This window comes from Centruroides vittatus, unplaced genomic scaffold (assembly GCF_030686945.1).
Source record: "Centruroides vittatus isolate TY-2023 unplaced genomic scaffold, ASM3068694v2 contig_480, whole genome shotgun sequence".
Lineage (NCBI taxonomy): Eukaryota > Metazoa > Arthropoda > Arachnida > Scorpiones > Buthidae > Centruroides > Centruroides vittatus.
The window spans coordinates 747,780-760,208 of record NW_027122270.1 but is presented as its reverse complement, the minus strand read 5'-3'; the positions used below and the strand labels follow the sequence as shown (position 1 = coordinate 760,208).

The window sequence follows — 12,429 nt, the reverse complement described above, 5'->3', positions numbered from 1 at the left end:
ACCTTTAAATTGTTACTGTTGGTTTTCAGACCATGGTGAAAAGGTGAGGGTGGCAGTTTATTGAAAACAGCATGCAAATAAGAATATCAGGATAATGTGTATAACTATCACTTTTCCTTCATTTATATTGCATTTATTGTTTTTTGCTTATAAAAAACATGCCTAAATTAGTTTGAACTACTGTATATATTCATGTAAAAGTCTAATTTTTTAGGCCATTTTTTAAGGTAAAATTTATGTTTTTTTACATGGATACTACTTTTAAGAGGCTGAAATTCAACCTAGAATCCAAAGTACCAAATCAGTAGCAGAAGCCCAACCAATCTCTAAATGAATAAAAACAAAAACACAATGAATTACAGTTATATTACCAATTTGGTGCTCCTATGGAAAACGGACCCCCTAAGTTGGGGCCCGTTTTCTATAGCAAAATTTTAAAATTTTTTTATCCACATGAAAATAAAATAATCAAGTGATTTCTTTACAAGTAAAGATGCAGCTATTCATTTTTTAATAACACAGGATATTCTTCCAGCTAGGAAGCAATGCAGTAATTTATCATGCCAAGGGAATTGAAGTATGACTTCAGAAGTAGATTTAAATTCTAATCAGCTTCCATACTTCAGGTATGATAGTAAAAGTTGCAGAAAAAAGCAGTCTATTTTCTGTAACAGTTTTTTAAAATTATGAAACTGGAATTACATGAATTTTTATATTTAATTATCATGTTTGTTCTCAATGAAAAAATTCCGGCAAATGTTGACCTATTGTATGTGAAATACTAGGGTTGACTTTTACACGGGGTCTATTAAAAATGCCAGACTGGCCAAAAAAGTGTTAGCTTAGATGAAGTAATCTTTTTGAGGCTTATCACCATATACTGTCCCATGAAATGATTATACTTTGAGGAAACAAGTGAACTGCATTAGAAGCAAGTAAGTAGATTCCCTAAATGCTTTCCAGCTACACAAAGTCCAAGATGTTTTGAACATATACTATATCAAAATAAAGCTAACTGTTATATAATTTTATACGATGTTGGTTTTTTTATCCTTTACAATCAGAGATTATTTGCATGTTATGCTAAAATGATTTCTATTAGTTACCTTTACATTTGGAGATAGGGAAAAATATATGTATTGCTATGGAACTACCATTCAATGTAAACATGACCTTTTTTTGAATGAATTAATTTATTTTATTGTAAACATGGGAGTGGAACAAGAATCATAAGCATATACTTGTGCAATGCTGAGAGACCTCTTTTCTGCCTGGAAAAATGTTAAAGTGAACACTACATATCATTTCCTTTGATAGGAAACTAGGATGAATGATAAGATCCTGTTTTGGTATGCTACCTGTAATTTAAAATATGACAAGTTTTAGCTACAGCTAAAAGTGTATCTGAATCAAAATTCTTAAAATAGTGTGTGCAGTATCCAGTAAGATTTTATCTGGTAGGATTCTGTAATTGGTACATTCTAAATATTTGAGTTGTATTCTGTTCAACATGTTTTGACTTTATTGGGCTGCAATTTGAGAAAATTGTAAACCTATAAATTCCTACTGTTGACTGTCTTGTTTGTCTTTCCTTAATCTCAAGAACAGAATTGGATAGATGAAAGATGAGTCCAGATATGGAAATCTTAGGAGCAGAAGGCCCCAATTAACTATATATGAACATTTGATGCAAACTGGAAGTCGTGTTATTTCAATTCAAAAATTTTTCCCTGAAAGCAGTTAGATAGATGACCATCACAATCTATTATTAAAGGAAAAGTATGATGTACAGGGGCAAGACACTACAATACTAATTTGAGGTGGAGAGCATATATTTTAAACGAAATAAGTTAAAAATATGACACTCACAATGCCAGGCTGCAATTTTTAATGTCACAATAATGATTGCTCATTTGATTATACAAAATCAGTCATGGTCATCGAGAGGAGAGGAACTTTTCTCTTGTTTCAGAGAAACTTAGGGGACCTTAGTGGTTCTACTTCTGTAAATTAATGTTATTTTTAAACTGTTTAATAAAATTATTAAAATAGAATGGATATAATTATAAGTAAAGGTTTTTTCTTCTAATACTGAGACTAGTGATCTTTATCATGTCTTTCTTAATTATCCTTAATAAACAGAAGAAGAGAGACCCAAAACCTTAGACACTGAAGCCGTGACCCTGAATAGGGATTGGATAATACTTACCAATCCAAAATGCATAGTTAAATTAGTGAATAAAGTGAATTGTTTTAATCTTGGTCTCTGTTCATTGTGGATAATTAAGGAAGATGAAATAAAGATCATTAGTCTCACTATTTGAAGAAAAAAACCTTTACTTAATGTTATTTTTACTAGCAGAATAAAGTGACTGAAAATAAAATTTAAGACTGTTTTTTATCAATAAAGAAATATTCTACATATTTCATTTGTTCAAAAGAAAAATAAGGGCAAAAGGAAGGGCTACCTAAGGGTAGAGTGGGCAGTCCTGAGTATATAGAGTTGTTTGATGATACAAGATCCTAGGTATACAAAGTTTATTAATTAAAAAGTGTAAAAATTCAATATTAAATTATAAACACACTCAGAAATGTCTTAATCCAATATTTAATATTAAAAGAAGAAAATGTTTTTCTCATTTATATTTGTTTCATTTTAAATGCTGAAAGGAAAATTATACCTAAAATCAATTTTTTATTTGACTATATTATTTCTGTAGTTTTTGTGTTAATAAGTGAAATACATATTACACAGAATACCTAACAATATGTAATAAACTAAGAAACATTCATGCTTAAAATTATGTGATTTGATGGTAAGATGAATATTATATGACATATTGCAAATAGTTTTTAATTGAAACACTTCATTTCTTACTTATTTTAGTTTTAAAAGTTTTCTTTTAGTAATCTAAATTAATTGTTTTGAATAATTTTATTATTGAAAGATTATGTATTCTTTTGATTTTTCTCAATTTGTAATGTTATAATGTTCATAATTGGTTAAATATTACTGTAGAAAATTTTCTGTTTATAGGATGAATCAACATTAATATTTGATATTCATATATATTTATTTATTATTTAGTGTTAATACACCCAAATATATTAATAATAAAAGTTTTAATCAAAACAATAATGTACTTCATTATTAAATTTTATATTTATAAATATAATACTTGAAATCAAGTTTTATGTCTTAAAGGTTGAGCATTATGAAATTACAACTGATGTAAAAGGTACAGGAGTAAAAAGGTTTAGAATTAGGGAAATTATATTACTTTGTATAATAGCATAAATATTTTAATTAGTATTTATAAAAGAAAGTTTATTGTTGTTTTATTTTTAAGTTCTCCTTACATGGTATTATATATTTATTTTTCAATTTAAGATTACTTTCTTATTTGAAAAATATTAAATAATTCAATAATAACACACACATTTTTGAAAACTATTAAACTGTAGGGAGAGAGATAAAAAATACATTATGAAAATAGCTATCTGCAGAATTAATTCTGTATCCCCCTCTATCTCTAACAGAAAAAATTTATCATTCATCATTACTGATTAGTTAAATTTATCTGTACGTTATTGATAAGTTCATACTGTTTACTTTCTAAATAGACAATATTCCACATTACAGAATATATTTGATTAGTCTATATAAATCAATTTCACCAACAGAAGTTCTGTGTATATCTTTACTTTTTAAAGTAAATTTAAAGATATTTAAATTATTTTAGAAATATATTATGAAAAATTTACACATTATTAAGTTATTTGAAATTACGATTACGATAATACTCGTTTTTCGTTAAAAACTTGTGTATTTTCTACTATTAGGAATTGAATTGATAACAAAAAAGAACCGAAATAAGATCACAACTCAAACGTTTAATAATAGATCGGATGCGCGAGTGCGAAAAACTCCCTACTCTACCTGTACACAAATACTTGCTTTTGAAACACCTACTCCCTCATACGATTTTGATCCAAACTGAAAATAGGTTTTGAAGAAGCAAAGAAAGTTGGAAGTAGAGTGGAATGACTTCGTCTTGCAAAACAGGATTGTATTGGCCTTGACTCTGAAAACAACTAATACATAATCCGAACTGTGAGAGAGAAAGCTCTTCTCAGAAGCTCCTATTTTGCCAATATATTTTATAAAAATAAAATCTTGTTTGATATTACTAATCTCCAAACAAGATTTTATTGTTAAAAGTTAGTTTTCTCGGGGAAGGAGTTACAACCGAACAATTTTATTGTCTTTTTTTTTTTAAATCAGTTTTATTACTTGATTGTTCAGAATCTAAAAATATATATATCTTTGTATTTAAATTATTAAACGTTTTAATCTTTAGTTCTGCTTATTCTCTTCACAATACTTGTTTATAAATAAATATATAAATAAATAATATATATATATATATATATATATATATTAAGATCTAATAATAATAGAACAATATTGTGAAGTAGCAGGTTTCATCGTAATTCTCTCTCTGTTTTCATGCAGTTGTATAATTTGGCGAATTTATTCATTCATACGATTAGCGATTGTGTCATTGGTTAAACAGCTTTTTATGTAATTTATCAATATGATGCTGATAAATTTGGAGGGGGAGGGAAATGGGTAGATTTACAATAGCATATAAATCAGTTACTTTCAGTTACACACTATATCCCGATCTTAAAACTTACAAATTTATTAATACTGTGTAGTATTAATGAAATATAGTGAATCTTTTTTTCTGTAGGAGCAACAATTAATGAGGCCTTGTCCCCATAATAGGAAGAAATTAGTCTGACAATTTAAGAGAACGTTTTGGAAAGTTTCCATGTGTATTCAGGTTAGACGAAATTTGATCTTAAGGTCAAGGTTAACTGTCAAAATTTTCCGTTTTCGTGACTTATATTGTTTCAGATTCGTTTCAAATCGATTCCTGTTTTTAATATTTTAAATTTACAGATCAATTAAGTACTAATTTATTTCTACTAAACTTTGGAAGACTTATTGCGTCACTTATCAGCAAAATATTTCGTGCTTAAAATAGTAGCGGTATATAAATTTTTAAATTATCGGAATTAATTGATAACGGAAGTGTCATTAATATTTCCCAATTACAATTATCATACGAAAATTATTTTAAACTACCATTAAATTTAGTATCTAAACAATTTATAAATTTATTATTACATCTGCATTTTCATATCTTAATTCATGAGGTATTATACAAGTAGATGTTTAAATCTCATTGACATAAATAGAAATTTGTTTATATGCTATAATAATTTGATAGTAAGTAATATTAAAGAGAATTTTATGGAAATAATGCATCAACTTTCTTGAGTAATAAGTGTAATATTACGCTGGGTTAAGCTTAATATTATGTAACGGAAAACAATGAGTTTTATTGTGTCAATAAAATATACTGTATCAATTAATATAATTATTTTAGTGATGTAAAAAGGATAATAAAATTTACTAGTTACCAAGAAATCGATGTAAAACAAAACCGGTGTCTCGTTTAGATAATTGTCTAACGTTACAATGTCTCCCCCATACTTTTAACTATTTCGTCCCACTTAAGGATCCTTGGCTTTATACACACATCCAGTCTCATTTTCTAAATACATAAAATTAAGTCATAAATTATATAATGATTTTTTTCTCCTTTAAACTTCGGAGATTTTCATTTCATGTCTAAAATAAACACATTTTTTGTAGCAGAAAATATTCTGAAGGAATTCATATATATATATTTTTTTGTTTTTAGATGTGTCTGGGTTCCCCCGTCATTAATAGTATGCGTATCACAGTTTGAATGTTAAGAAGTACGCCTTGTAATTGTGAAGTTTGTGTGTTAAACATTAAAATTTTACATCGTTCAAATATGATTAAAATACAGAAATGTTCTTATATATTTGATGCTACAGATTTTGTTTTATCATCATCACTAACTTATAATTAGATTACAATTATATTTAAATTTCAAAATCGAAACACGTTCTCAAAAATATTTAACCATTCGAACTATAATAAAATTATAAGTCATTACTTTTTTTTAGTACAAAAAGTAATAAATTAGAATTCAAACACATTCGAAATTAATTAGAAATCTTTACTTATTTAAATGTGCATCCTTATAGCACTATATTGAATAAAAAATGTAAAAAGTCTTCAGTATATTTTTTAATATTTTTAAAATTTTTAGAAATGATGATACAAAACAATGATATAGTGCCTTAACAATTTATTAATCATCAAAATATAGCATTTAAATCATTTATATATTATATTATTGTTATGTTTATAAAGATAACTGACACTTGTTGAATTGTGGCATGCATGGTTGTCAAGTAGAGATAAGTTTACCGTTGTTACGTTATTCAATGAAACCACAATCATTAGGTGAAGTTGGCTTATACCATACAACTATGCTCGAGAGTTTTGCACATATCTCAGGATGTTACGTGCCAAGTTAAAAGCATTTACCTTCTCCATGTATTTGAAGTGAATCAGATTATCTGCAGTTACCAAGGTTTAAAACAAGCTGAAAGTTTGAAATGTTTTCTTTCATTTACTTCATCTCAAATGTGATATCTGATGTAACAATACTAAATGTTGTTTTACATAAATATGATTTTAATAATTATAGGCAATATCTAGAAATGATTTTGTTGGTTCCTCTATATCACGTGTGTCAAACTCATTTAAACAACGGGCCATTAATGCAACTGGTAAGATTCATGCGGGCCACATCACATTTACAAATTTTCTTAAAATTATAACTTGAAGTGAGAATGCGAGAATATAGATAGGGCAATTAACACTCATCATGTAGTTTAGTGAATTAAACTCAACAATATGTAATTGCTATATTATTGCTTTTATTTAAACATTTATTTAATGTACATATTTATAAAACTAAAATTGTTTTCAGCAGAAACTTGCCAGCGCTATCTTCCTCCTCCCTAGTTTTCCAATATCTGGATTCAAAGACACAACAATCTTCATTATGGTAGATAGATGTTTATCAGTTAATCTTGATCTGTAAGCCGTTTTATTTAATTTCAGAGCATCGTGGCCACGGACCACGAAAAATCACATCGGGGCCACCAGTTTGACATCCCTCCTCTATATCAACGCTTCCCAAACTAGTAATGTATTTATTTTCCTTAAAATATGCTGATAAAATTGAAACGAGTTTCATTATAGAACCTCACTTATTGTCAATACTATTAGTATGTATACAAGTTGCTTCCCTCAGAGTGATCGATCGATCGATCGATCCCTACCACTAATTCTTGAATCATTCACACGTTCAACTAATGGAAAACATCTTGTAGACTGCTGCACAACTTTTGGCGCTGCTTGTTATAGCTCTGCATATTATTTAATGAATCCTGTTCAAATATTTTTTTAAAATACTTAAGGTGAACAAACATTCAAAAAGTAAAAGCAATACATTGCCTTTAGCGTAATTAGCATCTTTTTTTTTTGTTAATTGATTTAGCTGCTTATGTCTTTAATTTATTGAAACAAATTTTTCATTTGAATACATTTTATTCATAAGTTCACAACTTTCACTTATACATTTTAAAATTCTCCACAGGTATATTTTAGATCTATTTCAGCTGTCATTATAGCTGATAATGTTTCAACAGTTAAATATTTTCACGGTAAATACTCTGCAGCGTCAATATCTTGAAATGTTGCTTGAAAATTTGCTCTTGGTTAAAATTGTTTATTTCCATCGATTGCATATGCGTTTCCATTTACTTAAGTTCTGTTTGAAACAATAAATATTGACTCAACGAATTTTCTGATAAAGTTAGATATCATTAGAGATCAGATTTGGCAGCAATTGCTTTTTTTTGTTTTTTTTTTTTCCTACTCAGAGATATCGCATTCCTGATGACATATTTTTGAACTAGAGAACATCTAAATAAATCCTATTATGCTACTTATTGCTACTTTATTGTTACTTTTGATTAATTAGTCGTATTTTGTTAGATTTATAAAAATTTGCAAGTTTTTCCTCTAGGAAAATAGAAAACTTGCAAGTTTCTGTATTCCAAATATACTCGTGTAACAAAAAAGGATAAACGCTCCCGTTCACCGATTGATTGCACCGAGAAATTTAATGAAATTACAGTAGAGAGTCGTTAATCTGAATCAATTGGGGACAGGGGTTGTTCGGATAACCGATTATGTACGAAAAAATATATTAACCTGTCCGATGTTCAAATTTTTCTCCGTTGCGTGTTGCTTCGTGTTGAATTTTCGTCGATTTTAAGCCTAACGAAAATTTTTATAATAATAGTCGAGGCTATTGTATCGTTAAAAATTATTTCTTTATTTTGTACAAACAAAATAAATATATTGAAGAATATAAAAACATGAAAATTATACTTTAGAATAAATCTAGTATCAAAAACGTTCGATTCAGCACGACACAGTCAGACTGAAAATCGTTCCGATAACCGGCGATTCGGATTACCGGGGTTCGGATTAACGACTCTCTACTGTAGATGAATACTTTTGTTTCCACAACCATCACGTCGCGCCGTGAAATTAATAGTGTATTAATGTCACTATTATTTAATGTAATAAGTTCCTAACAGCTTTAATATCAGAATGCTTGCAACAGTGATCTGGAGTTTGTAAATTTATTTTATAGTTTTCTTATCGATATCATTAAAAATTTAGAAGTTTGGGAGTCGACCCTCAAGGGCTGTCCATAAATTACGTCCGCATTTTTCTTGAAATTTTTTTCTTCTCCTTTTGTCCCAGTTTGTCTAAGTTCCCGTAGCCCCCTCCCTTCTTCGGACATCCAACCAAACTCTACCCTCCATAAAATCTTTATCACTTTCTACTTATGGTATCTATCATTTATAAACGAAACATACAAGAAATTTTGAAATAAATATAATAAAATGCATAAACTGTGTAAAATTTAATGAAATAAATGGACGTCAACTCTCCCCTTTGTTCGACTTGTCGTAACCTCCTCCCTCCCTTCCACTGTGGACGTCACTTATGGACACCCCTCATTGAACAAATTGGATTTATCAAAACAGTTCAAGATCGGTCGCCACAAATTTCCGGAACAAAAGGAAAGCTATTACTTGAAACTTTTTAAATAAATTTATTGGAAAAAATGTTGGATCCAAAACTGCACTAAAGTATAATGCAGTAGTACTGTGTAGAGAACATGCAAGATTACACATGGGTCCATCGTTACTGCACATTTAAATGTGCACCTTTAACAACAGTTGACTTTGAAGGATCGTCTTTTATTATATAATGTGATGTAAATGAAAAACGTGATATATGCATTTCTTCAGTAAATCTGTATATAATGATTCACTATAATAATAACTGAAATTCTATATGTTAATACTAATATATAAGTAACTTGTTACGCCGGATTTATAGCGGAAAGCTATCCTTTACGTAGTTCATCATGTGCAAGAACTCACGCCCGTTTGTTGAGTTCTATAAAAGGTTCTGTAAATAGGGCAGCATACCCTTCTGCCTCTGCCGCAGTAACTGCCACTTTCATAGGTTATAAGTGTTAACACTTTTTTGAAGCACTCGGTAAATCCTATTTAAAAATGAAATAAATAATAATAACAGTAAAGGTTCACTTAATTATTCGTTCTCTTTCAATGCTTTGTAATGTCTGACATTAATGATTTGAATTTGATACTTTTGAAATTTTTACTGTTGCTTCCTCAGTTTATTGTGGTTACAAAATTCGATCTCTAGTTATTATACAGTTGTAACGATTACATTGTTTCTTTTCTACGTAATAAACAGCTAGTTTCTAAAATCACATGCATGTATTGCAGAAATAAGAGAGGATGTATTTTATTTATTACTATTTTTCGGTAATAAATCAGTAAAAACTTCAATATTAAAAAACAGTAAAAGAGCAGTATTTGCAAAATTTGTAACGCAAATTGTCTCAAAGCAGTACATTAATTTGATTACTTCCTGTAATTGCTTGTTAAAATTTAAATAAAACTATATCCCTCTGCATATTTGAACAGTTTCGAAAGTTAAGTAAAAGTAATTTTTTAAAAAATGTAAAAACTATGTGTGTCTGTTCAAATTTTGGTGTTACACGACACTCGAGAGATCTGTGAGATTATATGTGTGTGAAAATTTAGTTCATATAGCTTACATTTACAATGCACACGCATGCATATACATTTAAGGCCCGCAACACTTAAGTTTCGAAGGGGTGCATCAATTTCAGAAATTTCAGTAATCTTAGTACCACACTACATCAACGATTTATCGCACAAGTTCATGAAAACATGAAGTAGGCTATGCAATCGTGCTACAAGTCTTTTAGAGACGTTTACATTGTAACTTTTAAATAAAATCTTAAATTTATTTGCTATTTTTGAAAGGAAAAAAAAATTTCAAGAACTCACGCAATATAACGTGACACGAGCAATGCTGATGTGATTTATGTAACTTAAGTGATGCGTCTCGATGCAACGCGATAATAATAATCCTGAAATGGTTACAACTGGTTTTTGTTTATGGATTAATATTTCTGTTAACAGTTAATTATTTTTAATGAATCATTGTTTAAAGAAAAATATGAAATGTGAAAAATTTTATTTGGATCGATATTTTCAGATACACGATTCCATAAGATAATAGCGAGGTTGAGGCCGAAGTTTTAAACGCGAAAACGTGTACGTCGGACGTTCAGCGCCGCTTTCCTGTAAGCCTAGAAGTTTGACAATGGCGTTTGGATAGTCAGTGGAATCATGCTCGACATTCCAAAGGCCATTGTCAAACATCTAGGCTTACAGGCGGCGCTGAACGTCCGACGTACACGTTTTCGCGTTTAAAACTTCGGCTTCAACCTCGCTAATAAGATTAAGGCAAATATTTTAAATTGAGCTAATGAAGTAATATGATATTGCAATAAAATTATCAGAATTTAAAAAAAAATTTAAATCTTAGGTTATTTAAATGTCATATTTCAAATTTCAGTTGCCAAAGTTTTGTTGATCGATATTCACTTCATTACTTACTTTCAAACTAGCGAAATATAAATTTTAGAGATAGAAACTTTAAAATAGTATCTGAATAATACTATAACGTTTTAAAAAGTTTATGCATTGAATTTTGAAAAGAAAACAGTAATACTCAAGAAAAAGATAAGTTCGATATTGTTTGAAAAACTCAGAAACGTTTACTAATAAATAGGACTAGAGAATCGTTATTTTTGGCATTAGTTAATTTTTCAGAATAATTCTTCACGAATATTAAAACATGCGTTCATGTCAAATTCTACAATGGAAATTTTCTGGACATCACGATCAGTAAGAACAGTTTTATTTTTTTAAAAATTTTTCATTAAACAGTAATTTTTGTTGCTAAAAATCTCTAAAAATTCTGTACTTTTAAATCGTGGTTTTCTTAAAACGAAACAAAGAATTCAGTACTTCGTCTGTTAATGATTGGTAATTTGTCTTAAATTCTGAAGACGAGACGAAATTACAAAGGTTACTTTGAGAAAATAGAATTAAGTATTATATTTGATTTTAAAAATATAATCGTCGTTTGGGATGCCAAGCAATAAAGTACTTTACTTGGCATTCACATACATTTTCAGCAACAAATAGACACGTCTTTGTGTTGTGTCTTATCTATTTTGTCAGGTTTTTTCTTAGGTGAAATTGTATCGTAGCCATTGATCAATTACGGAATCTTTTCTATTCAAAATTTTTTGAACAAATTTGAATATAAATAAATCGTAAAGTGAATCTGAAATTGAAAAAGTTTGCTAGAAAAGATTTTGCTGTTAAGTTATATTGTAGAAATAAATGAGTTTTTAAGATTTTTGAGATTACGTAGAAAATTAGAAACGAATACTTTTTGTAATGTTTCTAATTAACAATTAAATTAATTCTCTAAATTGAAATATTGTAATAGAATATTCGTTGAACATTTCTAATTGAAGCAGTGTTAAACGGGAAAGTAAAATTCATTATTATTTAGTATTATAGAACAGAGGAAAATGTTATAATCGGTCAACTTTTGACCCTTCGAGTCTTTTGCATATTTTGACTTTTTAAGGTCCTTTGATTCCAAAAATATCTCGAGGGATGGCAAGCTTAATGAAAATTTTGCTCGTTACTATCATTACAATTTTTATCAGTTATAACAAATTTAATTTTGCGTTTACAATTATATCAAATCTCGTATATTAATTGAAGAATATAATCTTCGAAATTTTTCGCTGATATACTTTATTTTCGGCTAATTTTTCTCTGTGAATTCTAAGAAGGCTTCTTCCCTCTCGGATTTGGCCAAGCCAACAATTTGGCGGCCGAGTGGTTTGGGACCTCCCACAAAAATTAGATTTGCGACCCGGACTCGAATTCGGGTCCAGA

At 28.8% G+C, this 12,429-nt stretch overlaps 1 protein-coding gene across 3 annotated transcripts in view; it reads left to right on the top strand.

Moving 5' to 3' along the window:
• The window catches only part of LOC136977863 (steroid hormone receptor ERR1-like), a 101,027-nt gene that overhangs the window by 40,761 nt on the left and 47,837 nt on the right, over positions 1-12,429 (top strand). Inside the window, exon 1 of one of the 3 annotated variants that reach the window (XM_067273456.1) lies at positions 4,827-4,850. The exons of the other annotated variants lie outside the window; for them this stretch is intronic. The gene's annotated coding sequence lies outside the window, so the exon portion shown is untranslated. Of the gene's footprint in view, positions 1-4,826; positions 4,851-12,429 lie in introns of those variants that run through there. 3 annotated transcript variants of the gene reach the window in all.